At 37.4% G+C, this 26,956-nt stretch overlaps 1 protein-coding gene across 3 annotated transcripts in view; it reads left to right on the forward strand.

The window, feature by feature from the left end:
* Positions 1 to 26,956, forward strand: part of FILIP1 (filamin A interacting protein 1) — a 187,835-nt gene that overhangs the window by 35,808 nt on the left and 125,071 nt on the right. The gene's annotated exons all lie outside the window — the stretch shown is intronic.

A 26,956-nucleotide genomic window follows, 5' to 3' on the forward strand; every position in this document is an offset into this window, starting at 1 on the left:
TCCATAGTGGCTGCACCAATTTGTAATCCCACCAGCAGTGTATGAGAGTTCCCTTTCCTCCACATCTTCACCAACATTTGTTATTTGTTGATTTATTGATGATAGACATTCTGACAGGTGTTAGGTGATATCTCATTGTAGTTTTAATTTGCATTTCTCTGATGATTTCTGATGTTGAACATATGTCTATTGAGCATGTCTGTGTCCTCTTTGGAGAAATGTCTATTCGGATCTTCTAACCATTTTTTAATTGGATTTTTTTTGCTGTTGTTGTTAAGTTATATGACTTCTTTATTAATTTTGGATATTAACCCTTTATCGGATGTACCATTGGTGAATATCTTCTTCTCAGTAGTTTGTCTTTTCATTTTGTTGATACTCTTTTGTTGTGCAAAAACCTTTTAGTTTGATGTAGTCCCATTTGTTTAATTTTTCTTTTGTTTCTCTCGCCCAAAGAGATATATCAGAAAAAAATATTAGTAAGAACAGTGTCAGGGAGTTTACTGCCTATGTTTTCTTCTAGGAGTTTTATATTATGGTCGTACATTTAAGACTTTAATCCATTTTGAGTTTGTTCTTGTATATGATGTAAAAAGGATCTAATTTCATTTTTTTGCATGTATCTGTCCAGTTTTCCCAACAATATTTAATGAATCGACTGACTTTACCCCATTGTATATTCTTGTCTCCTTTGTCATAGATTGATTGACTATATAGGTGTGGATTTATTTCTGGGCTTTCAATTCTGTTCCATTGATCTATGTGTCTGTTTTTATGCCAGTACCATGCTGTTTTGATGACTATAACTTGTATATAGTTTGATATTAGGTAGCATGATACCTTCAGCTTTCTTCTTCTTTCTCAAGATTACTGCAGCTATTCGGGATCTTTTGTGGTTCCATATACATTTTAGGATTATTTGTTCTAGTTCTGTAAAAAATGTCATTGGTATTTTGATGGGGATTGCATTGAATCTATGGATTGCTTTAAGTAGTATGGAAATTTTAACAATGTTAATACTTTCTATCCATGAGCATGGTATATGCTTCCATTTATTTGTATCTTCAGTTTCTTTCTTCAATGTCTTATAATTTTCCAAGTACAAGTCCTTTACACCTTGGTAAATTTATTCCTAGGTAATTTATTTTCTTTTTTGATGGAATTATAAATGGGTTTGTTTTCTTAATTTTTCTTTCTGACAGTTCTTTATTGGTGTATAAAACTACAACCTATATCTTTTTCTTTTTTAAAAACTATTTTATTGGGGAAGGGGAGTAGGACTTTATTGGGGAAAAGTGTGTACTTCCGGGACTTTTTCAAGTCAAGTTGTTGTCCTTTCATTCTTAGTTGTGGAGGGCGCAGCTCAGCTCCAGGTCCAGTTGCCATTGTTAGTTGCAGGGGGCGCAGCCCACCCACCATCTCTTGTGGGAGTCAAACCGGCAACCTTGTGGTTGAGAGACCATGCTCCAACCAACTAAGCCATCTGGCTACTCGGGAGCTGAGCAGCAGCTCATTGACTTCACCCTAGTTATGGAGGGTGCAGCTCGCTGGCCCATGTGGGAATCGAACCAGCAGCCCCGTTGCCCAGAGCTCAGACTCTAATCAACTGAGCCACCTGTCTGCCCCTACAACCTTTTCCTGAATGTTAATTTTGTATCTTGCTCCTTTACTGAATTCTTTGATCAGTTACCTAATACCTTTTTGGTGGAATCTTTTGGGGGCTCTCTATGTAATATCATGTCATCTACAAATAATGATAATTTTACTTCTTCCTTTCAAATTTGGCTGTCTTTTATTTCTTTTTCTTTTTCTTTTTTTTGCATCTTTTTAAAAATTTATTGGGGTGACAATTGTTAATGAAATTACATAATTTCAGGTGTACAATTCTGTATTACATCATTATTTCTTTTTCTTGTCTGATTGCTGTAACTAGGATTGTGAATACTATGTTGAATAAAAGTAGTAAAAGTGGACATCTTTGTTTTATTTCTGATCTTAAGGGAAATACTTTCAGCTTTTCACTCTTGAGTATGATGTTAGGTATGGGTTTGTCATATATGACATATTTTATGGTGAGGTATGTTTCCCTGATTCTTACTTTGCTGACAGTTTTTATCATAAATGGATGCTGAAATTTTTTCAAACACTTTTTCTGCATCTATTGATATGATAGTATGATTTTTATCCTTCATTTAATGTATGTGGTGTATCATGTTAATTGATTTGCAGATAGTGTACCAACCTTACATTCCAGGAGTAAATTCCAGTTGATTATGGTGTATGATCTTTTTAATGTATTGCTGAATTTAGTTTGCTAATATTTTCTTGAAGATTTTTGCATCTATGTTCATCAAGGATATTGGCCTATCATTTTCTTTTGTTGTAATGTCTTTGTCTGGTTTTGGAATCAGGATTATGCTGGCCCTGTAAAATGAGCTTGGAGCTTTCCCTCCTCTTGAATATTTTTGAATAGTTTAAGGATAGATGTTAATTCTTCTTTGAATGTTTGGTAATTTACCTGTGAAGCCATCTGGTCCAGGACTTTTGTTTGTAGGGAGTTTTTTGATTACTGATTCGATTTCATTAGTAGTAATCAGTCTGTTCAGATTTTCTGTTTTTTATTTTATTATTATTCAGTCTTGGAAGATTATGTTTCTAGGAATTTATGCATTTCTTCCAGCTTGTCCAATTTGCTGGCATATAATTGCTTGTAATATTTTCTCATAATCCTTTGTATTTCTGTAGTGTCAGTTGCCACTTCTCTTTCAATTCTGATTTTATTTATTTGGGTCCTCTCTCCCTTTTTCTTGATGAATCTGATTAAACATTTATAAATTTTGTTTATATTTTCAAAGAATCAGCTCGTGGTTTCATTGATCTTTTGTATTGTTTCTTTAGACTCTGTTTCATTTATTTCCATTCTAGTCATTATTATTTCCTTCCTATTGATAGTATGTAGTTATTGCCATGTTATTATTTATATTTATGATTTTCCCCCTTTTTCTTCTTAAAGAAGTTTCTTTAACATTGCTTGTAATACTGGTTTGGTGGTGATAAACTCCTTTAGTTATTTATTTATTTTTTTGGTCTGGGAAACTTTTTATCTTTCATTTAATTTTAAATGACAACCTTGTTGGGTAGTGTTATCTTGGTTGTAGATCCTTGATTTTCATCACTTTGAATATTTCATGCTAATACCTTCTGATCTGAAAAGTTTCTGTTGAGAAATCAGCTGACAGACTTATCAGAGCTCACTAATAGGTAATCAACTGCATTTCTCTTGCTGCTTTTAAGATTCTCTCTTTGTCTTTAAACTTTGCCATTTTAATTATGTGTCTTGGTATGGGCCACTGCGGGTTCATCTTGTTTGGGACTCTCTGTGTCCCTTGGAAATAGACTTGTATGTCTACTTCCTTTACCAGGTTAGGGATATTTTTAGTCATTATTTCTTCAGATAGGTTCTTAATCCCTTGTTTTCTCTGTTTTTCTCCTGGTACCCCTATAATGTGAATGTTGTTATGCTTGATATTATCCCAGAGGCCTCTTATGTTATCCTCATTTATTTTTGATCTTTTTTTCTTTTTGCTGTTCTGATTGAGTGTTTTCTGCTACCTTGTCTTCCAAATTGCTATTCAGTCCTCTGCTTCATCTAATCTGCTGTTGATTCCTTCTAGTGTATTCTTTATTTCAGTTATTATATTCTTCATTTCTGACTAGCTCTTTTTTTATTATTGTTTCTATGTCCTTTTTAATGCTTGCTATCTCTTTGTTGAAGTTCTCACTAAGTTCCTTGAAAATCCTTATAATCTTTGCTTTGAAGTCTATATCTGGTAGTTTGTTTGCCTTCATTTTGTTTAGTTCTTTTTTTGGAATCTTCTCCTCTTCTGTTATTTGGGACATATTCCTTTGTCTTCTAATTCTGACTGCCTCTCTGTTTTTGTTTCTATGTATTAGGTAGATCTGCTACGTCTCCCAGTCTTGGCTGGTGCCTTTTTGTAGTAGGGGTCTCCCAAGACCCAGTGGCTCAGTCTTCCTGATCACCTGAGCTGGATGCTCCAGGAGTGTCCATTGTGGGCTGTGTGCACCCTCCTGTTGTAGTTGAGCCTGGATTGCTTTTGGTATGTCAATGGGTGGGATTAACCCTCAGGCTGACTGGCTGTGAGGATTGGTCACGACCACAGCATATGAGCCGCTGGGCAGGGTCTGTCCCAATGAGTGGGACTTGCCCCAGTGGGCTCTGGTGCCAGCTGAGATCATTGTTTGAGTGTGCCGCTTGTGGGGTTAATATGGTAGCTCTGTGCTGTGGTCTGAAGCTGGCCATCATATTGTTGGTTTTGTGGCCTTTTGTGAGGGGCTCTGGTGCAGGCCAAGGTCAGCTGCTGCCTGTGACTGGCTTGGGGCTACCTGATAGAAGCTATGTAGTAAACCCTGGTTGGTAGCTGCCTCTGCTTGACCTAGCAGTGTGTGGGAGAGGTCGTGCTGCAAACTGAGACTGGCTGCCACCAGTACCAGGCCTGGGGAAGTTCAGCAAAAGGCACAGGCACCCCAAGGCCTGCTGCCACCTGCCAGCTGCCTATAAGGCTCAGCTGCCGAAAGAGCCTCAGGCAATATGTGAAATGAGGCTTTTTAGCAGCAGTTGGTTCAAAAGTTAGTTGTACCAGGCCTGGAAGGGGCAATGTTAATGGCAAAATTTTATATCTGTTGAAAGTTTTACAATGATTGAATGATGGAGCTGAGGAAGTCAGAAACTCTTTCCCCAAGTCTCTAATAAGATATATGCCTTTCCTAAATTCGTTTTTATGTTTCATGTAAAATTTTTTAGTAGGATGAGTATTTTCTTAGTTTGATGACATAGTTAAAGCAATTATTCCTCTTTGGTTCAGCCCTGCCAAAAATTCAGACTAATAATTAAAAACATACTGAATATTTTAAAAACTGCATTTAAGAAAACCTCAACTCATAATTTAGGAAAAAAATTCAGTAAGCAGTGGCAGGGAATCATTGCAGACACTCACAGAAGAGAAGCAATAAAAATTGGTCTGTTGAAATAAAACCAAGCAGGATCAGAGACAGTGGATAGTGTCATTAGATTCTTAGGTCATTAGATTATCTTGGCTAGCTCTTTACTTAGATGAGCCATGTTGCTTGCTTTGGGGCCTCCAAGCAAACCTTATGTGGCAAGAATTGACGTATGAATACATTTTCAGTACACCACTTCATGTTATTTCACAGGCCTCTGACATTTGGCCATCCCCCAAATAATTTCTAGTAGGTTTCCTCAATGCTGCCTTCATTTTCTTTTGTAATACTTAAAAACATCTTTGGGTTGGTTTCTAGTTAAGCAATTTCCCCTTATCCAGAAGTAGGGAGATCCTTGAAGAAAGAAAGTTAAGCTCTCCCAAAGACTCAAACAATGTATCTTTGTAGGTCAAAAAAAGTGGGAGTAGGGGAGAGGAGACATAATCAGAACTCATTCCAACCCAGCCTTTTCACTTCCCCTTTTTTCCTATAAATAAAATTAAAGTTGGGGGAAAATATTTGAAAAAATATTTGAACAAAAATTTTGTACCAAGCCCTATACCTCCTCTTCCTCCCAGCTAGAGGCCACCCAGGGACTTGACTGATGTTCTCTATTGGACAAGTCTGAAGGAATACACTCTTGAATAGCTTAAGTGTATGTGCTTTAGTAGGTAACATTTCCTGGCCACACAGAAAGGGAACTGTTTTTTGGGTTTGCCTCCAAGTTGCCAAACTTTGAAACTAATTAGCTGTGAGGTTGAGAGCATACTATTTTAACTCCTCCAGGCTTTCTGTTCCTCTCTGATTAAAAGAGGGCATATTAGATGTTCGCAAAGGTGATTCTAGATTAGGATTTCTCAAGTCCAGCATTATTGACAGTTTGGCCTGTATAATTCTGTTTTGCGGTTGGCTGTCCTATGCATTGTAGGATGTTTAGCAGCATTCCTGGCCTTTACCCACGCAAGTAGCATCATCTCTAGTTTTGATATCAAAAATGTCTGTAGGCATTGCCAAATGTCCCGTTGGGGATAGGTTGCCAGATACAAGACAGGATGCCCATTTAAATTTGAATATCAGATAAAGAATGAATAATTTTAAAATATAAGTGTGACCAAAAAATTAAATGAGACATTTTTATATATAAAAATTTATTTTGTTCCTGTTGAAAAGTATGTTCTGACTTGGTAAATATCAGAATGTTCAAGCCATTAGGCTCTGGAGTTAGACCGGGATTCATCTCTTCCCAGTTTAGTTTAACCTCTCTAAGCCTGTTTCCCTACCTATCTTTAAAAGTTGTTGTGGGGATTAAATAAATCATTTTGTATGAAGTGCTTATAAAGAAAGATCTTTGTTCTTTATCTGAAATTAAAATTTGACTGAGTATCCTGTATTTTTATTTGCTAAATCTGGCAACTCCTATCTGGGAAAGCAAAATCACTTTCTCCTCCACTCCACTGAAAACCACTCTTGTAGGTAAAATTTTTAATGAATATGTGGTTCTAGTCTCCCTGGAGTTTTCTGGATTAAATTATAGGAATAGGCCAGACTTCTATTAAATTAGATTTTGGAAATGTTTCTCTTTGGTTAATTTTGCATTCATAGAAATGTATGTCCTAAAAGAGAATTTTTTTTTTTAAACATTGTTAGGATAGGGATGTCAGACAATGATTTTGTTATTGTTGTTGTTTTATTTTGTTTTTAGCCACTGCTGATTTCCCTCTGGGAAGACTAAGCATATGCTGAGGGCACTGACAAATAGGAAAGAGAAAGAAAGGTTTTGTTTGAAAGAATTAGATATTTTTTTAAAAGCACCAGTGTGTAAGTAAACATGTGGGAAGTTATAACTTTGCTGAACTGATTTTGAATTCCATATTGGAGTAGGGTGAATGATAATCTTTTCACTGCTGAGTTTTTAACCCTATCCTGCTTTTAGGATATTTTACCCTATGTCAGCAATAACTGAAAGTAGAGGGATTGCCACAGGTACCTGACTCCTTCTCCTTTCTACTCTAAGCTCTTGAGAAGTTATAGAGAACAGAGTACTGTAATGAAGTATGCATGTGGGGAAGTGGATGACCAAATAAAACAGAGATTTAGGTACATGTTATTACGTTGTGCTGAACTTGACCCATTGCTTTTTTGACTTGAACCAGATTCATCTGACCAATTTTGGACACTGGCATTTTTTTTTCATTGGGATTTCCTATCTTTATGAAAGCAGGAGTTTGAAGATGCAGCATAGAAATGAGGGAATCATGAGGATGTCAGAACTGGTGAAATGTGGCCGTGGTAACCGTAAGCCTGGAGTATTCATTGGTACTGAAGAATGGAAAACAGTTTTATCACTGTTGTCAATAGAGATTTTTATCAATGACTGCTATAGGCATAGAATAAAACATTGAAGGAGATGCTGAAGAGCGTAAAATTGTTCTCTCTCTTATAAACTTCCAAATCATTTAGGAAAAAAAAACCATACAGACAGAGAAGAAAATAGCAAAAAGAAAAGAAAATATATACTAAATGCCGAAAGATTGTTCACATATCTGATGTTATAGGAGCTCAGAGGAGGAGATACCACTTTCTTCTAGTGTAGTGACATTTGGGGCTGTAGAAGTCTGTTGTGGGGGACTGTCTTATATATTGTAAGATGTTTGGCAGCATCTTTGTGACAATCAAAAATATTTCCAGACATGGCCAAATGTTCCTGGGGAGGAAAATTGCCCTAGTTGAGAACCACTGGTCTGGTAGAGGGTGGGGATATTTCTGAAAGAGATAGATTTGAGTAGAGCCTGGGAGAATGGGTAGGATTTTGAAAGAAAGAGGTAGTGATGGTGAAGAGCATTTTAGGTAAAGGAGATGACATCGATAAGAAGCCAAGATGGAAAAATCAAGGCTAAACTTGGAGCACTGCAGGCAGATGAATTCAATTGTAGTTATTATTCCTGTGGGAAATAGAACGTATTTAAGATAGAACATATTTTGTAACTTTGCCTATACCCATAGTGCTGAAAACTGTCTTAACCTTAGTAGCTGTTGAGTAATTAGTTGGTAATTTTATTTGAAAGGTAATCCATATAAACATCAGAAGGGCCTCAAATAAAAGTCTAAGTGATTTAAACCTTTTCTTGTGGGCAATGGACTGCCCTTGAAAATTTTGTGAGCAAGGGAATGATATGATCTTGAGAAAAATCAAGCTGTTCTGGAGTTAGTTTTTCCATTGTTGAGATAAAGGAGTTGGAATTGAGAGTAGTAATAGCAATCAGCCTTAAAAAAATCTTTTTGCTTCATGTTTACAAAATACCTTTGCCTACATTTTAAAAATTTGATTGTCCCCAAATTCAATATTAACTACATAATTTTTCTTCTTTAATTATTTTTCTTTCCAACTAGCACTGGTGTTTGGACACTGCAGTGTAAACAGGCATTGAATACATTTATATACATTTGAATATATTTTCTTCATCCCTCAAGTTGTGATGTCAGTGGTCTTGGACAGCTGGTTCACCTTGTGGGCAAAGACAAAGTTGAGTGGCACTCTGTCCTCGACAGGGAGTGGCCTAAACCTGGGCCACCTCTCTGTGTCTGGGATCAGGGTTGAAAACATTTCCTTATGCCTACTCAGATGAATAAGTGGCACTGTACAAGCATTAAAAGAGCTGACTGTCATATGAATTTGGCATTGTCCCCTCCACAATCTCTTGAAGGTCTGTTTGTGGTACCACAGGATTAGTTTCTGACCACTCTGTTCTTTCCATTCCAAAGGAGGCCAGACAGCTTTCTTTATAATATCCCCACCTTCCAGGTGTGCTTTCTATTTACTGCAGGATCTGATCTTGTCTTGTGGAGAAGCTGCATAATTGAGTGTTAGGAGGTAATTCACAGCTCAGTGTTTTCTTATCCCAACCCCAAAACAAACTTCTCTTGTTCCTTGGGTTTCTCGATATCTGTATAGTACAGAAAGAGTTCTCATATCCAGACCTAATGGAGTTGGGAGCCTTAGATATTTGTTTACAGATACAGCATCAGCAACCCTTCAAGATGCATTACCAACATCCTTAGACCTTTACCTGCATCACAAACATTTTTTGTCTGCATCTCACTTGGTACTGAAAAAGAATGCTGCCAAATTAGGAAGTATTTTCCTCCCAATAGGAAGTCAGTCTCTAATACGGAATCTGGGAACCCTACAACGCCGCGGATCACTACGGTCGGATAGCAGTACTTCCCCCCACCCAACCCCCCAAATTATGAGAATCGAGAGTGATTTCGAAGAGGTCAAAGTGGGCTTTGCCACTTTGTCCACTTTGTTTGCACTTGAAGGAAACCGGTCGCCTTTCGCGTGACTCCGCCATCACTTGTATTTAGAAGAACGTTATAAGATCGCTAAGGCTCACCTACAGGAAACCAAGTACGGACTGACTCCACCACGAGAAAATTCACGAGACCGAGATGGGAGGTCCTAGCGCCGGCCCCCTCTGCCGCGGCAGTCTGCAGGCCTGGCGGGCCTCCACCTTTCCCGGCCGGGTCGCTGCTCCGCGTGGGGCGGCGTCACGCGTGGGGCGGTGTCACGCATGGTTTCCCTCGGCCTGTCTGCGTCCCTAGGGGCTCCACGATCCAGAACCTCGCGACTGAGCACCTCCCTCACCTCCTCATCCAAGAAGTCCATGTAATCTCTCTGCGCCTCCCGAGTTCCACATCGTCCAGGACCATGGTCCCTGCCATGCTGGCGACTCCAAACTACCTCCTCGGAGCCCCGCGGTGGGTCTCCCTTGGGTTTCTCAATGTCTGACTGATGTTAAGACAAAGATGAGACTAAATTAGTTGAACCAACAAAAATGGCACTTGGGTAATTAAGGAGACACCTCTACTATGGCTAAAAATGGTTTCTGCTAATTTAAAACATTGACAAGCAAAAGATTGTAAGTGTGTTCTAGATCTGGTCATCAGGAAATCAGAATTATGGTAGAAATGTTTGTCATAAGAAAAAACATTGGGGTTTATGGATTCCAATGAAATTTCTTGAGTTGAATCCGTAATTTTAGTATGGAATATTTCATACAGTTGTTCTTTGTTATTACTATTTGTGGTAGACAGAATGGCCTCCTAAAGATGTCTACACTTTAATCCCTGACTCCTCTGAATATGTTATGTTCCATGGCAAAAGAGACTGCAGATGTAATTAAGGTGATGGACCTTAAAATGGGGAGATTATCCTGGATTATTCAGGTGGACCTAACCTAATCCCATGTATTTTTAAAAGCAGAGAATTTTCTCCAGCTGAAGGCAAGAAAGGAGCAAGAAAAGAAGTTAGGGAGATTCTAAGTGTGAGAAGGATTCAGTACACTGTTGCTGATACTGAGATGTGGAGAGCCATGTATAAGAATCAAAGAGAAGTCTTTAGGAGGCAAGGGCCTTCCAGCTGACACTCAGCAAAGAAAGAGGGACCCTAGTCTTACAACTTCAAGGAAATGATTTCTTCCAGCAAACTGAATGAGTTTGGAAGCAGATTCTTTTCTAGAGCCTCCAGTAAGGAATGCAGTCCTGCTGATATCTTGATTTTATCATGTGAGACTAAGCAGAAGACCCAACTGAACTACACTGTACCCAAATTTCTGAGCCACAGAAACTGAGAGCTGATATTTGAATGTTGTTTTAAGCCATGAAATTTATGGTAATTTGTCATGGCAGCAATAGAAAACACATACATTGTTCTTGTCTTCATTCCTATCACTACCATTGTCGTAATCTGTTGTGACATGTCATTGCATATGACACTGCACCAAGTCCCAGCCTTCCCCACTAGATTGTAAGTAAGTTGTTGAGGGCAGGGCTTATTCTCTCTCTCGTTTTAAAAATTTCACCTATATATCCCTAGCACCTCGAACAGTATCTGGAACATAATATGTGCTCAGTAGCTATTTCTTGAATGACTGAATGGGGCTTTAAAACAATTTTAATTATTCTTTCCCTGGTGGAGTTTAAAAATCCAGTTGGAGCATCAAAATCTCAATGTAAAAAAGAATCCAAAAGACAGGACAATCTAATTTAACCGGCAAAATAAGAGATATATAGACAATACATACTCTAGGTTTCTGGTGGAATGAAGTTTGCAGTGTGTTGAGGTGGAGAGAGATTTCTTGGAGGATGTAGGCCAAGTAATAAGACGTAAGGAAACAAAGCGTAAGGGGAAAGACAGGATAAAAAGAGAGACCTCCCCAAACTCTACACAAAGTAATCCAAGATGACCAGCCATTGTGTGAACTAGCCTTGGCTAGAGCTAGTAAGAAGACTGCTGTGTCATCTGCACATGTTTTGCTGGGAATTACTATACACATTCTATAGTACATTATACCTAGGTACCACTGTGACTACAGTTTCAGTTATCAACAGTCTTTGTCTGTTCTTTCTTTCTTATATCCCTTTCACTTATAATGATATGACATTTTCATGTTGAATGGTGTCATAGTGTACTTTTTAAAAATAAATTTTAATGCAAAAGTAATATATATTCATTATAGACTACTTGGAAAAAAATAAGTATAAAGAAAAAAATCATATGTAATTTAACCACCCACAAATAATTGCTGAATAGGTTGATGAATTTTCTAAGTTTTGTCTTTTTTAATAACTTATATACTATATTCGCAAAATTAACATTACACTGAAGATACAGTTTTATACCTAATTCTTATTTAATATGTATTTTCCATCAAATAAATAAACCATAATTTGTTTAATAGTTTCCATACTATTGATCATCTGTTTCCAATGTTTTGGAATTTGGAATCTAATGCTATCATTAAAACTTTGATAAAAATCCTTGCCAATAAATTTTGGGTTGCATCTCTAATTATACCTTAAGGATAAAGTACCATAAATTGGGATTATTGAATCCAAATGAATTATTATCTTTGTTTCTTTATACAATTTTGCAAATTATTTTGCAGAAAGAAAAGGAAGAGTTTGTTTTATGTACTACCTCATATCAATTTACATTTTCGTGAGTTGTATATAAGAGTGCTCATCTCACCAGTATTTAAATTTCTAACTTGATCTCTGTTAATGACATTTTTCTTTTGTTGTAAATTTTACTAATTTTCTAAATGTATTTTTGTATATGTATGAAGTTACTTATATTTTCATATTAGAGTGGAAATTCATTTATCTTCTCTGTGAATCATCTATTGATGTACTTTGTCTTTTTTAATATATTAGTGTTTTGTATAAATGTATGAGAGCTCTTTATTATCATTAATTATTGATATTTTGATTATTAATGATTAATCAACATATTAATGATATATTTGTACATAGTACTTGCAAATAATATTCTCATTTTGCAGTTTGCTTTTGAATTTTGTTTATAATGTTTATACAGTATCAACATATCAAAGTAATACTCCAACATAAACATCACGGCAAGTCAATGGCTTATTAAAAAACAAACAAACAATGGACACTTCCTATCACCCAACTGTATCCCTGCTGCCCCAACATGGAACAACAAGTCTACTAGCATTTGGACTTATATTATTTCCAAAGTGGTATAAATTGATTGCATTACTTACATCAACTAAATCTTGAATTCAAGGGGTGTTCTATTAGTATTTTGTGATTGTTTAATAAGCCCACCAATGAATTTTCTTTTAGAATAATCAGATACATCAACTTTGTGCCTCAGAATTATGTTCATTTTAACCGGAGTAATAAGGTTCTAACTGGCTATCATATTGCTGAGTCAAACCTCGGACTCCAATGATTATTTTGAATAGGTCATAAACATGCTTAACTTTAGAGTCTGTAAACTGAGAGTTGAAGATATAGCCACTCATTTTGGGGAGTGTCTTTGGGAGTAAGTGTCTTAGAACTTTTGCCACAGCATCAAATAAACATTACTTTTTAATTTTATTTCAATTTTATTTTTTTTAGATTTTATTGCGGAAGGGGAACAGGACTTTATTGGGAAACAGTGTGTACTTCCAGGCCTTTTTTTCCAAGTCAAGTTGTTGTCCTTTCAATCTTAGTTGTGGAGGGTGCCATTCAGCTTCAAGTTGTCCTTGCAGTCTTAGTTGTGGAGGGCGCAGCTCAGCTCCAGGTGCAGTTGCCGTTTTCTAGTTGCAGGGGGCGCAGCCCACCATCCCTTGCGGGAGTCGAACCAGCAACCTTGTGGTTGAGAGCCCACTGGCCCATGTGGGAATAGAACTGGCAGCTTTCGGAATTAGGAGCATGGAGCTCTAACCGCCGGAGCCGGCCCAATAAACATTACTTTTAGAATTTATTTTCTCCACTGTTCTATTCTTGTTAAGGTTTGATCAGCTTTGTGTTTAGCCAGGCTACTTAGGCATCTATTTTTAAAAGGAGTTATTCACTATTGCATTTATACAGTAATAGCATATAAGAATTAATCACATTTCATTTTAAAACAATTAAGAGCAGAAAATGCCAAACCCATATCCTTGTGACTAGAAACTCTGATCTATTAGCAGAGGTGTTTTGGGTGATGTGTTGAGGATTCTCGGAATGTACTCAGGCTCAGCATTCAAAGGATGCCGTAACCGATTAGTGATCTGGGAGAAAGGTGTGACAAAACTCATACTGTGTATTTACCAGCTCAGGTTAAAGTGAATTTAATTAATTTGAAAACTCAAATGCAAACAGATTTTCAAATTTATATAGTGTCTGGCATGCCATCTTTGAAGTAAAATTACAAAGACGTTTTTCCATATTTGTTTTGGAAGGTTTTACTCTTTGTAGAGAACAGCTCTCTGTGGAAACAGTTTGATATTACAATCAGCTTTTTTTTTTTTTTTCTATTTGAAAAATGTTGATGAAGGATCCTGAAGAAATTTCCTTCTGTATTGACACCTGGTTTGGTTTCTTTAAGGGCTCAATCTTCAACGACTAGGAAAATAGGCCTGATTTGCATTTGTAACAAAATATGGGTCTGTGTACGTTTTAACATACAGTTTGCATTTAAGATGAAGATTTACTACATGTGACCTCACCTGGATGTGTAGCTGAGGGCACACTAGAAATATCTCGAGCCAGGTTGAAAAATAAAGGTCTTTCCAAAGCTTCCTTGATCAGAAACTCATACACCTGCAAAGCAAAAATAACTTCAGCTCCTTTTAGTACTCATCATTACCTTCCAAAATTCAATACTTATTATTCTTTAGACAACTAACCTCCATCTATTATTCTGTCCTATGAATCTTTAAAATCATCTCAGCTTGGTAAAGGAAATCTCATGTCTACAAACCCAATGATGGAAAGCACTGTTCTCCTTTCTTTCCTCTTCAAGTGATGGGTGGAACCCCAGAGCTCCCTGCACAGTTTCCCTTAGGTAATACTGACCTTATCCAAAGTTCTTCTGAGATTTGAAAAATCAATTTTTGGCTGAAGCTAACATGCATGATGAAGTTAAGTTTTCATTGAAGATACTTCCTGCTAATTAAAACCAAGGAAGAAGATAAATTGCAAATGCTTTTTTAGAAAATTAAGTTGATTACCAATGTTTTTTTGCAGAGAAAAGCTAATTCTTTAAAGAAATCTAAAAATCTATTTTTATGTTTATAGTCATTTTTCTCTCTTATCTCCCTACTTGCAATGGAACCTTCTTTTAGCTAAAAACATACATAGGTTCTAGATCCCACACAGGTTTGCAGACAAGCTATGCTCATACCAACTTTGTTCCTCAATCAATTCTTTTTCACTTTTGGCAAAACATCTCCTCTGAATAATATGCTACTTTTTCTGGAGACAAATTGTCTCCTCACTGAGGTTTGGTGACTTCATTTGATATGACACCAGTGTTACCCAAGGAAACGAACACTGAATATTAAAAAAAAACCCTAAAAAGGTGTTTTAATTCATTGTGCAGATACTTGGAACCAGCTTTTTAGCAGCAACTGGCTCAATTAGCCAGTTCAAACAATGTGCCACACCGTGTATAGAGAATCTGACTCCCCAAATTATAGAACTGGTATAACGTTGTACACCGGGTTTACTTTTCTGGGGTACGTCATCCTTGGCTTGAATTCAATGAGAGATTCATCATCTTCCCAGGTGACATTGGGGCAAACCAAGGTTTAGTCTCCTTATATTGCCAGGGAGGATTGACGGTTGTGGGTAGAAAACTATGCAAAAGTTGGCAGTTCTAGTTGGCTGGAGCTTTCAGGTTTGTCCAAGTGAAAGTCAAGGGGTGTGAACACAGGTAAACTAAATGTTTACCACTAAAGAAGCCACCGTGGATTTGAAACCACTGAGGTGCATAGTCCCATTCACAGAGACCACGTCATTCTATACAACCACATTTTTCTCTGTGAATGACTGTGAAACGTAGGTTAGCTCATTTAAGTTTTGGGCTAAATATACAAAAGGAAATTTACACCAAGATAGGTAGTGGTTACATCCACAGCATTCAATTAATAAGAAACAGTTATATCACTGTAGACATTTTGGGTTTTGGCTTGTTAAATATAAGAGTTTGTTACATTTTAAAAACCATTGCAGCTGCAAACACTACTTCTTCATAGCCGTTAGTAGAGTACACGCCTTTAACTGTGAAAAGCAAGATTTAAATGGTGAATGGAGCAAGGTGGGGACTTATTCTCATGAAAATCTGTAACAATAGCTTTAAAACATGAACATTTTGTAATTTTTCACAACTGGGTGATTACAAGTAAAAAAATCTCTTAATTTAAATTTTATCTTTGTAAACTAATCAGTCTGACTGTGTATTTTGAAATTAGTTCTGAAAGTATGTATACTCTGTGGCATGATCATCCTCTAAATTTCATAACAGATATACTATGGATGCTTGGAAAGTTTCATACGAGTATTTGTAAGATTCAGTAAACTAATGATCTTACCATATTGAAGGGGTCAGATAGTTTTTTTATCATTAATAGGTATTAAGCACAAACAGATGGACTGTCCCAAAAGAAAGAATGAAGAAAATAAAATGTATTGAAAAGAAAGATGGGCAAAAATATGCTGTTAATTAGTTGTAGTGGTAACAAAACCAGTCTTTTGACTTTGCAAAATAGGATCTGCAAATAGATAGGCTATGGGAACTCAGCAGGGCCATTTATTCAGTATTTAGTAAATATCCAGTTGCCTATAATATGCCAGACACTGTATTAGGTCCTAGGAATAAAAATATTTAAAAACTTGGTTCCTGCTTTCAAGAAGCTCACACATAAGTAAATAAACATGGTGGTTGCCATAGTTATATGTGACCAACATTCAGGGAGAGTAAAGAAAGGAGCAGCTAAGTTTTCCTAAGGGAAACTGGGAAGAGAAAGTCACTCTTAAGTTGACACTTAAAGGAATAGTGTGACTACTGGTGGGGAGGAGAATGAGAGAGGTCCAGAGACCTGGAGAAAAGTTGATGTGTTTAGAGGACAGAGATTAGTTGGCATGGTTTTTTGAGGGGAAGTGGGAAGAGCATGTAAGAGAGCTTGACAGGGTCTAGTCACGTAGGACTGTAGAGTTTACTTTTGGGTAATAGCAAATGACTTAAGAATTTTGAGCAGAGAATTGACACAAAGACACTTTTGTGTTAAATATATTTTTCTGAGAGCTCTGCAGAATATGAGTTGGAGGGGCTGAAACTTGGGCTACAGCGGTTGTTGCAGAAGTGGGAGGAGAGGGGATCCAGATATGGGGTGGAAGTCAGACTACATATTCTCCCTCTGTCTGTGTCAGCTTCACCCTTATGCTGGGCTGGAAGTCAGTGGAATACCCTCTATGCCAGTCTGGTTCTCTTTAACGAGTTGCAAGTTTTGAGGAGATGTAACACACAATTATGGGTAAAAATCCCAATAAAATAAACTCTGAGAGGGGTATAAATTATATGATTTTTCTTAAACATTTTTACCTAGAATATTATTGGGCTAGCACTTACAAACTTTGATTCTCTACAAATATATACATACAGTAACAGTATGTGGAAGTCAAATTTAATTTAAAAATGAGTCTTTATAGAGTCTGGGCAAATTGGTGCCAATCATACACTGGAACAGGCCCATTTAAGTTCCATTATTAATAAAGTAGTCTAATATATGAAACGTGTGGCTGAGGAAATGAACTCATGAGTGACTGAGGATAGATTTACTACAGAATTTTGAAATGTTTTTCAAAATCGTTTACTTCCTTGATATATTCTATTGATGATTGATACTTGTAACGCTAATGCTTTTGGCATAAATATTTATAAATATTTGCATTTTTTTTTCTTACTCTGCTTTTGTTTAATGATTTTATAAAGAGTTTTAAACAGTATAATTTGGAGTATAAAATTTCTAAGAAAAAAGAAAATCTATGGGTTGATTTAAAATTTTTGCTTAATGAATGTTTCAGGAACATAATTAATTCAAACTACAAATTTCCTAATCTACATTTTTTGTTTGATCTAAAAGTTGGAAAAATGAGTTAGGGAATCATCTTCTCAAACAATGAAGAAACTTTCTATTTTCACTTCAAGACTTTTCATTGTGGACTATAATAATTATAGGGTCATTCTATAGCTTAACTTTTAACATTTTCTCCCTTTTTGTTTCCTCTGTAATGGTAAAAAGATGGCTTTTGTGGGATGTCCTTGGTCTTCTGTTCATCAGCTGTATTGTCAAGGAATCAGGGAGTGGCTATTGCACTAATGTCACTGGGTAAGGAAGGGTCTTGTGTGCGGCCAGACATTTTTTATGTGGATGAGTGTTTTGGGAAGGAATGTAAGAGAAACGGAGTTGGAGAAGGGCAGTTTCACTCTTCTACCTCACCCATTTCTTAAAGGAAGTCAGTGACGTCAAAGGCTAGAGACAAATTTGTGGGGGCTTCCCAGTGGGCCCTCACCTGTGTGGTCTCGTGGAGTCATGTGGTTCTTGATCATAAGAAGCTGATCTTACCTGCCATTACATCATTTCCCTGTTGCTGATTGCATAACTTTTAATAGTATAAATGTTAAATATCTTCAATAAGCACAACTATAGTGAAAATTCTCTTCATCTGCAACTTCTCATTTCTTGTACTATCAGAGGCCTGGCAGGAAACCTAGCTGACTTGCCATGAAGATTGGGAAGGCAGATGGAATCCTGAATTTCCAAGTTCTTAGATTTAATTGATTTGGAGTCAGGCATTTTAAAATATCAGCTTATATCTCATAGTGCTCATATCTCATTTTCATATTTGCCACAATGTAGCAATTAACTTTTATTTTGTAGCAAATTAACTTTTATTTTGAAATAATTTTAGATTTACAAAAATGTTGTCGAAAGAACCCACACTCTGTTTTCAAAATGAATTTCTTTCAAACAGCAACCCAGAAGTTATTTCCCTATCTTATTTATATCATCTACTCAGTACAATTATATGTGTGTGTGTGTATGTGTGTGTGTGTATGGCAAAAAAAATTGTGTACACATTTTAAAAAAGGAAAAAAGCTATTAAAATTGTAATACAATGAATGATGCTAGCATTCATTTGATTAACACCATCTTTTGAGCAAATGTCATACTACACATTGCTACCATAATTCAATTCAACTTCAAAAAGTAATTCATAGAGGGGACGGCCTGGTGGCTCAGGTGGTTGGAGCTCCGTGCTCCTAATGCCAAAGGCTGCCGGTTCAATTCCCACATGGGCCAGTGGGCTCTCAACCACAAGGTTGCTGGTTCAACTCCTCGAGTCCCACAAGGAATAGTGGGCTCCACCCCCTGCAACTAAGATTGAACACAGTACCTTGAGCTGAGTTGCTGCTGAGCTCCTGGATGGCTCAGTTGGTTGGAGCGCATCCTTACAAGGTTGCTGGTTCGACTCCCACAAGGGATGGTGGGCTGCACCCCCTGCAACTAGAAAACGGCAACTGCACCTGGAGCTGAGCTGCGCCCTCCACAACTAAGATTGAAAGGACAACAACTTGACTTGGAAAAGAAAAAGGCCTGGAAGTACACACTGTTTCCCAATAAAGTCCTGTTCCCCTTCCCCAATTATTTTTTTAAAAAAGTAATTCATAGATAACATCTCATGTACATTTTTGGCACCCCTGGGGTGTGTGTGTGTGTGTGTGTGTGTGTGTGTGTGTGTGTGCATTATTATTTTTTTTAACCAAGTTCAAACTCCTAAAATCTTGGCTTCTATATTGGCAGGAAAAGCAAACAATTATAGCAATAATATATGGTCATACAAATGCATATATTTTCTTATTGACTCTGGTGGGAGATAGGATATCCATAGTGCTTTGCATTCAGTAGGTTTTCAAGAAATATTTGCTGGATGCTGTATTAATAAGAAGGATTTGTTGACATATCTTCCTCTTTAATTGAGAATTACCTCTTAAGAATGGCCTAATTTGTATTTCAGTGTTAGGAAGAACTTACCATGCACTAGTTTAATGCATGCTCTCTCTAACTCAGAGTTTTATTTTGGATAGGGGTCCTGTCTTGGTGTGTTTGAGCTGCCATAACATAGACTGGGTAGCTTATGAACAACAGAAATTTGTTTCTCATAGTTCTGTAGACTGGGAGTCCAAGATCAGGGTGAGCATGGTCAGGTTCTTGTGAAGGCCCTCTTCTGGGTTGCAGACTGGCAACTTCTCCCTGTGTCCTAATTTGGTGGAAGAGGTTAGGGAGCTCTGCTGAGTTTCTTTTATAAGAGCACTAATCCGATTCTTTAGGGCTCCACCCCCGATGGTCTAAGTATCTCCCAAAGGCCCCAACCTCCTAGTACCCGCACATTAGACCTTAGGATTTCAACATGTGAGTTTGTGGCAAACACAAACATTCAGTTCATTGCAGGTCCCCAGCGACCTTTTTGGAAGAGTATGGCAGTTGCTCACTCTCTAGGACATTATACTCAAAGGCTAGTCTTATGCATAAATATTTTCTAAATTCCTTTTAGCATCTTATTATAAATTGATCATCCATTTACTTACCTAAAGCCTTTTCAAATCGGAGCTGCTTGACTAATCCCAAGGACTGAATATTCCACTTGTTCTATAGTACTAAGAATAGTTTACTTTTGAATGTCAACTGTAATTGGAAAAGAAAAAAGAAAAAAAGAGTAACTTACCTTTCACTGTCCTGTGTCTGCCCTCCTGTACATATTAAGGACTTCTACTATGTTTCACATTGTTTCTATTGTTCTATACTTCAAGAAACAGAAAACATGGGATTGCATTCTCCAGTCATGACTATATTGGCTTGCTATCTCTTTAAACTTTTTTCAGAGGGTTTAGTAGCTTAGATGTCCTCCTCTCCACAAGCTGAGGGAGTTGCTATGATGTAGAACCTCTGTGTTAACATGCTGAGGGTGAGAATTCTGAGACCTGGAGGCATTTCATAAGAGGTTATTTGGGGAGAATGCGATATTGGCCTATCAAGTTGGTCAGCAGCCTGTTTATAACCCCTGTCTTTGGCAGAACTTTCCTATTAGAGTCATTCAAAATTTATCTAGTTTCTGAAACTTTTAGTCACTTTTTGGCTTTCCTGATTTCTCTGTAATATTTGGAAAATAATGTAAATTCTCCATCTTCTTAATGAAGAGCTCATGAGTAGACGCAACATTCTAGAGGGTCCTTAAGATTTCTGAGGATTTTAGAGAGATTGGTCTACGTTTGTTTTTTTCTGTTTTTTTACATCCTTCTGTTTATTTGAGACAGAATGGGCTACGTTTTCCAGGAGATCAATATGATATGCTGGTGTTCATTGCATTTTCTCATACCCTCCTTTTTTCTTCTTAGTTTAATCTGATTACACAAGGATATAATGTGTAATCCCTGGCTAATTGCTGTAGGGGTTATAAAAGTAAATTAGGCTGTTTTAACCTTCACGCAGTTTATAATCTTATGGGATGAAGGAAATGGTAAGTACAACAAAGCTGTAATATGCAGACAAAAATAAGTATAATTTCTGTTTCCATTTTTATCCCTTACTTGGGTTAAATTTATCTAAAGCTTTCTAATCAAAGCTCTCTGGAATAAAGGAAAGTAAGAAGAGAAACGCAAAGTCCCTGGACTGAATATATTCATCATGTGCTCTGACTAGTCTTGCTTCAAAGTATGAAGTCCAGATGTTAGATTTATCCCATAGTTCAATGAGTGACAAAAATTATAATACTATACCATTTATACCTTCACTATTTATACATAATCTATGATGAAGCATTAACCCCTCTTTGGCTAATATTTTCTGTCCAAAAGGATCCACTGGCAGACATTCAACTAAGCACACCTGGAAGAAGCATATTCTTGAGTTCATGACAATAAAACTGGTTGTCTTTGGGCTGTCACTGTGTCACAATAATAGAATGTAACAGAAATAAGCAGAAATTGTTACATTGCAACATGACTAAGACAGCCATCATATACATGGCCTTGTCTCTAAAAAAAAAAAAAAATCTTTCTCTTCAATAAATTTATTCATGAACCCTCATAGTTTACCTCTATGAAAAAGATAACAGTTAGTGGTCTCCTGCCTTAGATGGAGGAGCTGAGGCACAATGCAAGCAGTTAATTTCTTTGAAATGTCCAATGAGCAGTTAATTTCTTTGGAATGTCCAGTTAGCCTCTTAGCAAACATTACTGATGACTAATTCTTGACAACAGTTCTTCCCCAGCTCAAATATGTTCTCAGCAAATCATGAAGCTCGTGACCAGTGAGCATTGCTTTGCTTGTTCCATTAGAGATGCATTAGAAGTATTCAAGGTCACTGTTTGTTTGTATATATCTTTGACATCATCTTTTTGGACTGTGCTCGAGGCAGTTACCTCATAGTGAGCACAGAGAGATCCCTGACTGTATCAACATATCAGTATAACTGTTACCGAAATATCCCAGACCCAGGCTCTCCCATGAGGCATCTCTGGCCAAGAGGACTGCTGAAATGAGGAGTGTGAGGAAGATGAGAAAGTCAATATCCTTATGAACTACTCTTGATTTCTAATAAAAGAAAAGAAAACAAGAACAAGACATTGACTTCAGTTCCAACTCCAGCTTGTTTTCTTTACAGAGGCCATTTGCTTTCAGTTTGTCCATACAAACTCTTATATTTTCTCCCTAGCTTATTGTTACATACTCTAAGAAGAGAAATACTTTCCTTCTGACTTGTCCCTCTTTCTACCTGCTTTTCCTAGAAACACCACAATACTGTAGACTGAGGCTTGACTGGTCAGAGTGTGATTTCTCCTTGTCAGGCAAAGGGTGAAATGAAGGAAGCAGAAAGTAATGCTAGGTTTATCTGACACACCTGTCTTCCCTACTTATGCCTTCATAATATCTTATTTAGGAACATAGCGAAGTTTCTCCAATATGATTCTGTCTGCATGGAAAAGGAATAGCAGGGGTTGAGGCTGCAGCAGTTACTTGGCCCTTTCTCAGTGGTGTGCGGGAGCCAACTGGCACTGGCTTGCAGGAGCTGATGGTGCTCATGTCTTCTCAACTCCGCGTTCAGTGACATCATGTTGGTAGCTTGAAATTGGCCATGATGGGGGTATTTACACCATGGAAATCTGAAAATGCTACCGGTCAGGGATGTTTTTTCCTTCTGGAGGGCTGGATTACCAGTATATCACTGCCTTTTGTCCTTAATCTATACCCAAAGGGTGTCTGCCAGTGTCCAGGAAAACTTCACTAAACGTCCGACATATAGTGAGCACAAGATGACAACCCAAAGTGAGTCAGAAAGAGATGAATTCTTCACTTGTGCCATCATCAAAAGATAGCCTAGAGGTAGAGCTTTATCTGTTTTATAATCTCTATGAACAACCCTTTAAAGCTCGGCCAAATAAGTATCAGTATATGACAAAAGTGTACTTTCTAAGCAAATGCAGCTTCAAGATAATCTATGATTGCTTGTTCCCACTTTCAACCAGACTACTAGATCTCCTTTCCCCAGTAGAAACCGAGCAACCACTTCTGCTCTACCTTTGGTATATCCGCAGTTCATGGAGGGTTTTTGTGGCAGTGGCTTCTGTAACTATTGTGGCTTCTGTCATTCTAAGTACTTCCAGAGCATCAGGGATTCGGGCTCTGCCCTTGCCTTCACTTGTGTGTGAAGTTTGGGTGGTATCTGAGCATTGGGGTATAAACCCCGGAGGCTTCTGTACTTCCTGAGATCTCTTCTTTCTTGCCTTTGATAAATGCTCAGCAGCTTCAATGGTGACAGGAGAGGCCACTGGCAGCAAGAACAAGAAAGAAGGAAATATCAGAAATTCTCTTGGTAGCTTTCAGGACAGCTTTGAAGAGCACGGTTATTGACCCCTGCCTCTTGGGGATCTAGAAATAGCTGAGTGAGTGTCTTTGAGGAGAACCCGCAGGTCCCCAGTCACAGGTGGGAGTGGAGTTGGAGAGGCCAAACTTTTACCTCCAAGTTACTGTTATTCCAGCGAACCCGATTTGAAGTTCTCAATCTGTGAAACAGCAAAGGCACGAAAATGTGGAATCTGAATTCAGTCAGACGTGATTTTGCTATATAACTTAACTGTTGGTTAAGCCACTAACAATCACCTTTCAATTCATTCATATTTCAAGACCAAAAAAAAAAATGGCAAAGAAGTCTCCAATGATTTAACATTCTCCTCTGAAGAAATTGAACCTTAACCTTCCTCTGCCCTTGCTCCCACTATTTAGTTACTGTGGCGACTATTTTTATTTATTTATTTATTTTCTGCTGTGAAAGAATAGCACTGAGGGACAAACTGAAGGCTGAACATGCAAACACAGAGCATAGTCTTATAAAATGCAACTTGCCTGAGTTAATCCATTATGTTCTGATACACACATAATTAGTCTTTTGCTGCACTTGTCCTCCATTTTTTAAAAAAAATTTTATTGGTGAACAGTGTATTTTTCCAGGATCCATCAGCTCCAACTCAAGTTGTTTTCAATCTGGTTGTGGAGGGCACAGCTCAACTCCAAGTCAAGTCGTCGTTTTCACTCTAGTTGTGGAGGGCACAGCTCACTGGCCCATATGGGAATCAAACCGGCAACGTTGGTATTATGAGCATTACGCTCTAACCAAGTGAGCCAACTGGCTGCCCTGTCCTCCACTTTGAATTTCTTCTAAGTCGACATCAGGTCACTAAGCAGGGGCTTCTGAGTTACCGTTCACATATGATATAATTTAAGGCTTTGAAAATTTGACTGCTAGGCTACAGAGTACTTTTTCAATTTTTTAAAATATCACATTAAATATTCACTCTCTTTAAGCCGTTGTGAATAAAAGTTTGCATAGGGAAGGTGCTCAGTAATTTTTTTGTGTGGAATTGGCTTTGAGATAATATCAACTAATTTTTTATCATAAGTTTTAAAAAATTGACCTGAAAATAACTCATTCAACCAATCGGCTAGCATAGGCAAAAGATCTTACTAGTTTCTCCAGCTTCCTCCATGACCTATCTATTCAATTGGAACAATTTTACTAGACTATGAAGTCCATGATAACACAAACCGCCTGGAATTATTTTAATTACCCCATGCCTGGCACTTTGAAACCACTTAATAAGTATGTATTGAGTGAAAATAATTTAAAGGGGATCCTGAAAATAATTTTACATGAATTCTATCTTTAAATTTAGTGTTGAACAATAAATTTGAAAGTGACAAAGAATGAATGGTTTATTCTAAAATTTCCTTTTTAATGATACATTCATATATAGGGTATGGTATTTATAAATATGTAAGTGACAAAACTAATGAAAACAGTGGGAGTGTTCTGGTAAAATCTAAACAACCTACCAAATGTAGGTTATGACTGGTTTATAATCTAAATGAAATCTGTTGAGAATCAGAAAACCTCTAACTCTGTGGTTCTGGCTAGGACTTCTGTTTGAGCAAAATCCAGCTACTTATAATCCTTAGAAGTGAAACTCTATTTTAACACAATTCACATGTCAATATCTTTTGCATAGGGTATTGTGAAAGATTTTTAAAAAGTTCTCCTCTGAAGTTTTTTTTTTTTTTTTTCTGTTTCCCTGTTTTATATTTCTTATGCTCCCACTAGTCGTTGGGCACATTTCCTTAGAGCAGAGGTATAGAGAACAGAGGGATGTTTAGGCCTATTACCTCAGTTAGCCAGGAAGCCAATAATGCAGGCTCATTCTCTGCCTAGGACAGCTGTCTGGGTGTGGTGTGGAGGGAAACCCTTTGTTCACAAGCTATGCTACTTCCCCACTCTGGTTTGTCAGCTGCCTGGCAAATCTTTACCTTTGGCCACAAGTGTCAGATGAGAAAATGTGGATGACTGAAAGCAAACACATCATTGCTCCTAGAAAAGCAATTCTCAATTTGTGTGCTGTGGATGGTGAGTCATGCTAGTAAACTAAGAACAGAGCAAGAAAGAAAACAAGGGGAAGAAGGGTAAAGAACACCCTTCCTGGTTACAAATTTGGGAAATACTCACTTTGGGCATTTTTGGTGGTTTGAATGGCAGCTGATGAAAATGAAATGTCAACAAAATAAGAAGGTAGGATTGAATGACTGGGAAAGTATTTTTTCTCATGGCTACACGAGAAACAGACTTTACTATTTATGTACATTTTAACGTTTAGACATTAAAATTATAGGAGCATAGCCAAAATTAAAAATAACCTGCATTTTGTACTTCATTTGTAGTTATAGAACATTCCTTGACCTTCCTCGCTCCCACTATTTAGTTACTATGGGGATCACTAAGTTTTGCTATTTTTTTTCCCCTCTGCTGTGAGAGAATAGCACTGAGGGACAAACTGAAGGCTGAACATGCAAATGAAGAGTGTAGTCTTATAAAAAGCAACTTGCCTGAGTTAATCCATTATGTTCTCATTCACACATAATTACTATTTTCCTGCACTTGTCCTCCATTTTGAACTTCTTCTAAGTCTACTGATCACTGAACAGCTATGCACTTTTGTTTATACTCTTCGCTCAGCCTGGAAAGAGCTTACTCATTCCATAAGGCCCAGCTGGAGTGCTAGGATCTAAGAAATGCTCCGTTCTCAAAGCATGCCACTCTATCCTAATCTATAACCATTTGTCTGCATGTTTCCAATTTTTATGAACTCACAAGTTATTCAGGATCCGGTCCAGTTAATCCTCAGATCCAAGGCTACTATTAAAGCATTTCCCAAGCTTCCTTTTATTTTTTCAAACCTGTTTCAATGTCTGTTTTGTAGAACAATTGTCACATGGAAAATCATTGCGGTGTGAGTTTCCATTGTATTTATTTATAGTGTTTATAGTATTTAGTTTTTTTCTATTTTGAATATAACTTACAATCTGCCTAATACATTAGGAGATTAGCATAACACATTATTTGTAAATAAATACATAAATGTTGGGATAAGTGATTACTTTTTTAAGAAAAATTTTATGGGGAAATATTGGGGAATATTGTTTCTCCAGGGCCCATCAGCTCCAAGTCATTGTCTTTCAATCTAGTTGTGGAGGGCACAGCTCAGCTCCAAGTCCAGTAGCTGTTTTCAATCTTTAGTTGCAGGGGGTGCAGCCCACCATCCCACGTGGGAATTGAACAAGCAACCTTGGTTGTTGATAGCTTGCTTTAAGCACTGAGCCATCCAGCCACCCCTCTGGCAGCTTAGCGGCAGCTCGTTGTCTTCAATCTAGTTGTGAAGGGCTCAGCTCACTGGTCCATGTGGGAATTGAACTGGCAACCCTGTTGTTCAGAGCTTGTGCTCTAACCAACTGAGCCATCCGGCTGCCTCTAAGCGATTACATTTTTAAATTATTGATTGAACTGCCAAAAAAATTTTGGGACCCCTACCTTGGACTATGACTTAAAAAAAATTATCTTAAAATTATTGTTGACATACAATATTATATTAGTTTCATTTGAGCACCATAGTGGTTAGACATTTATATACCTTAAAAATTGATCACCACGTGTATATATATATACAATAGAATACTATTCTGCCATAAGAAAAGACGAAATAGTGCCATTTGCA

Source organism: Rhinolophus hipposideros, assembly GCF_964194185.1.
Source record: "Rhinolophus hipposideros genome assembly, chromosome: 3".
In the NCBI taxonomy this organism is placed as follows: Eukaryota; Metazoa; Chordata; class Mammalia; order Chiroptera; family Rhinolophidae; genus Rhinolophus; species Rhinolophus hipposideros.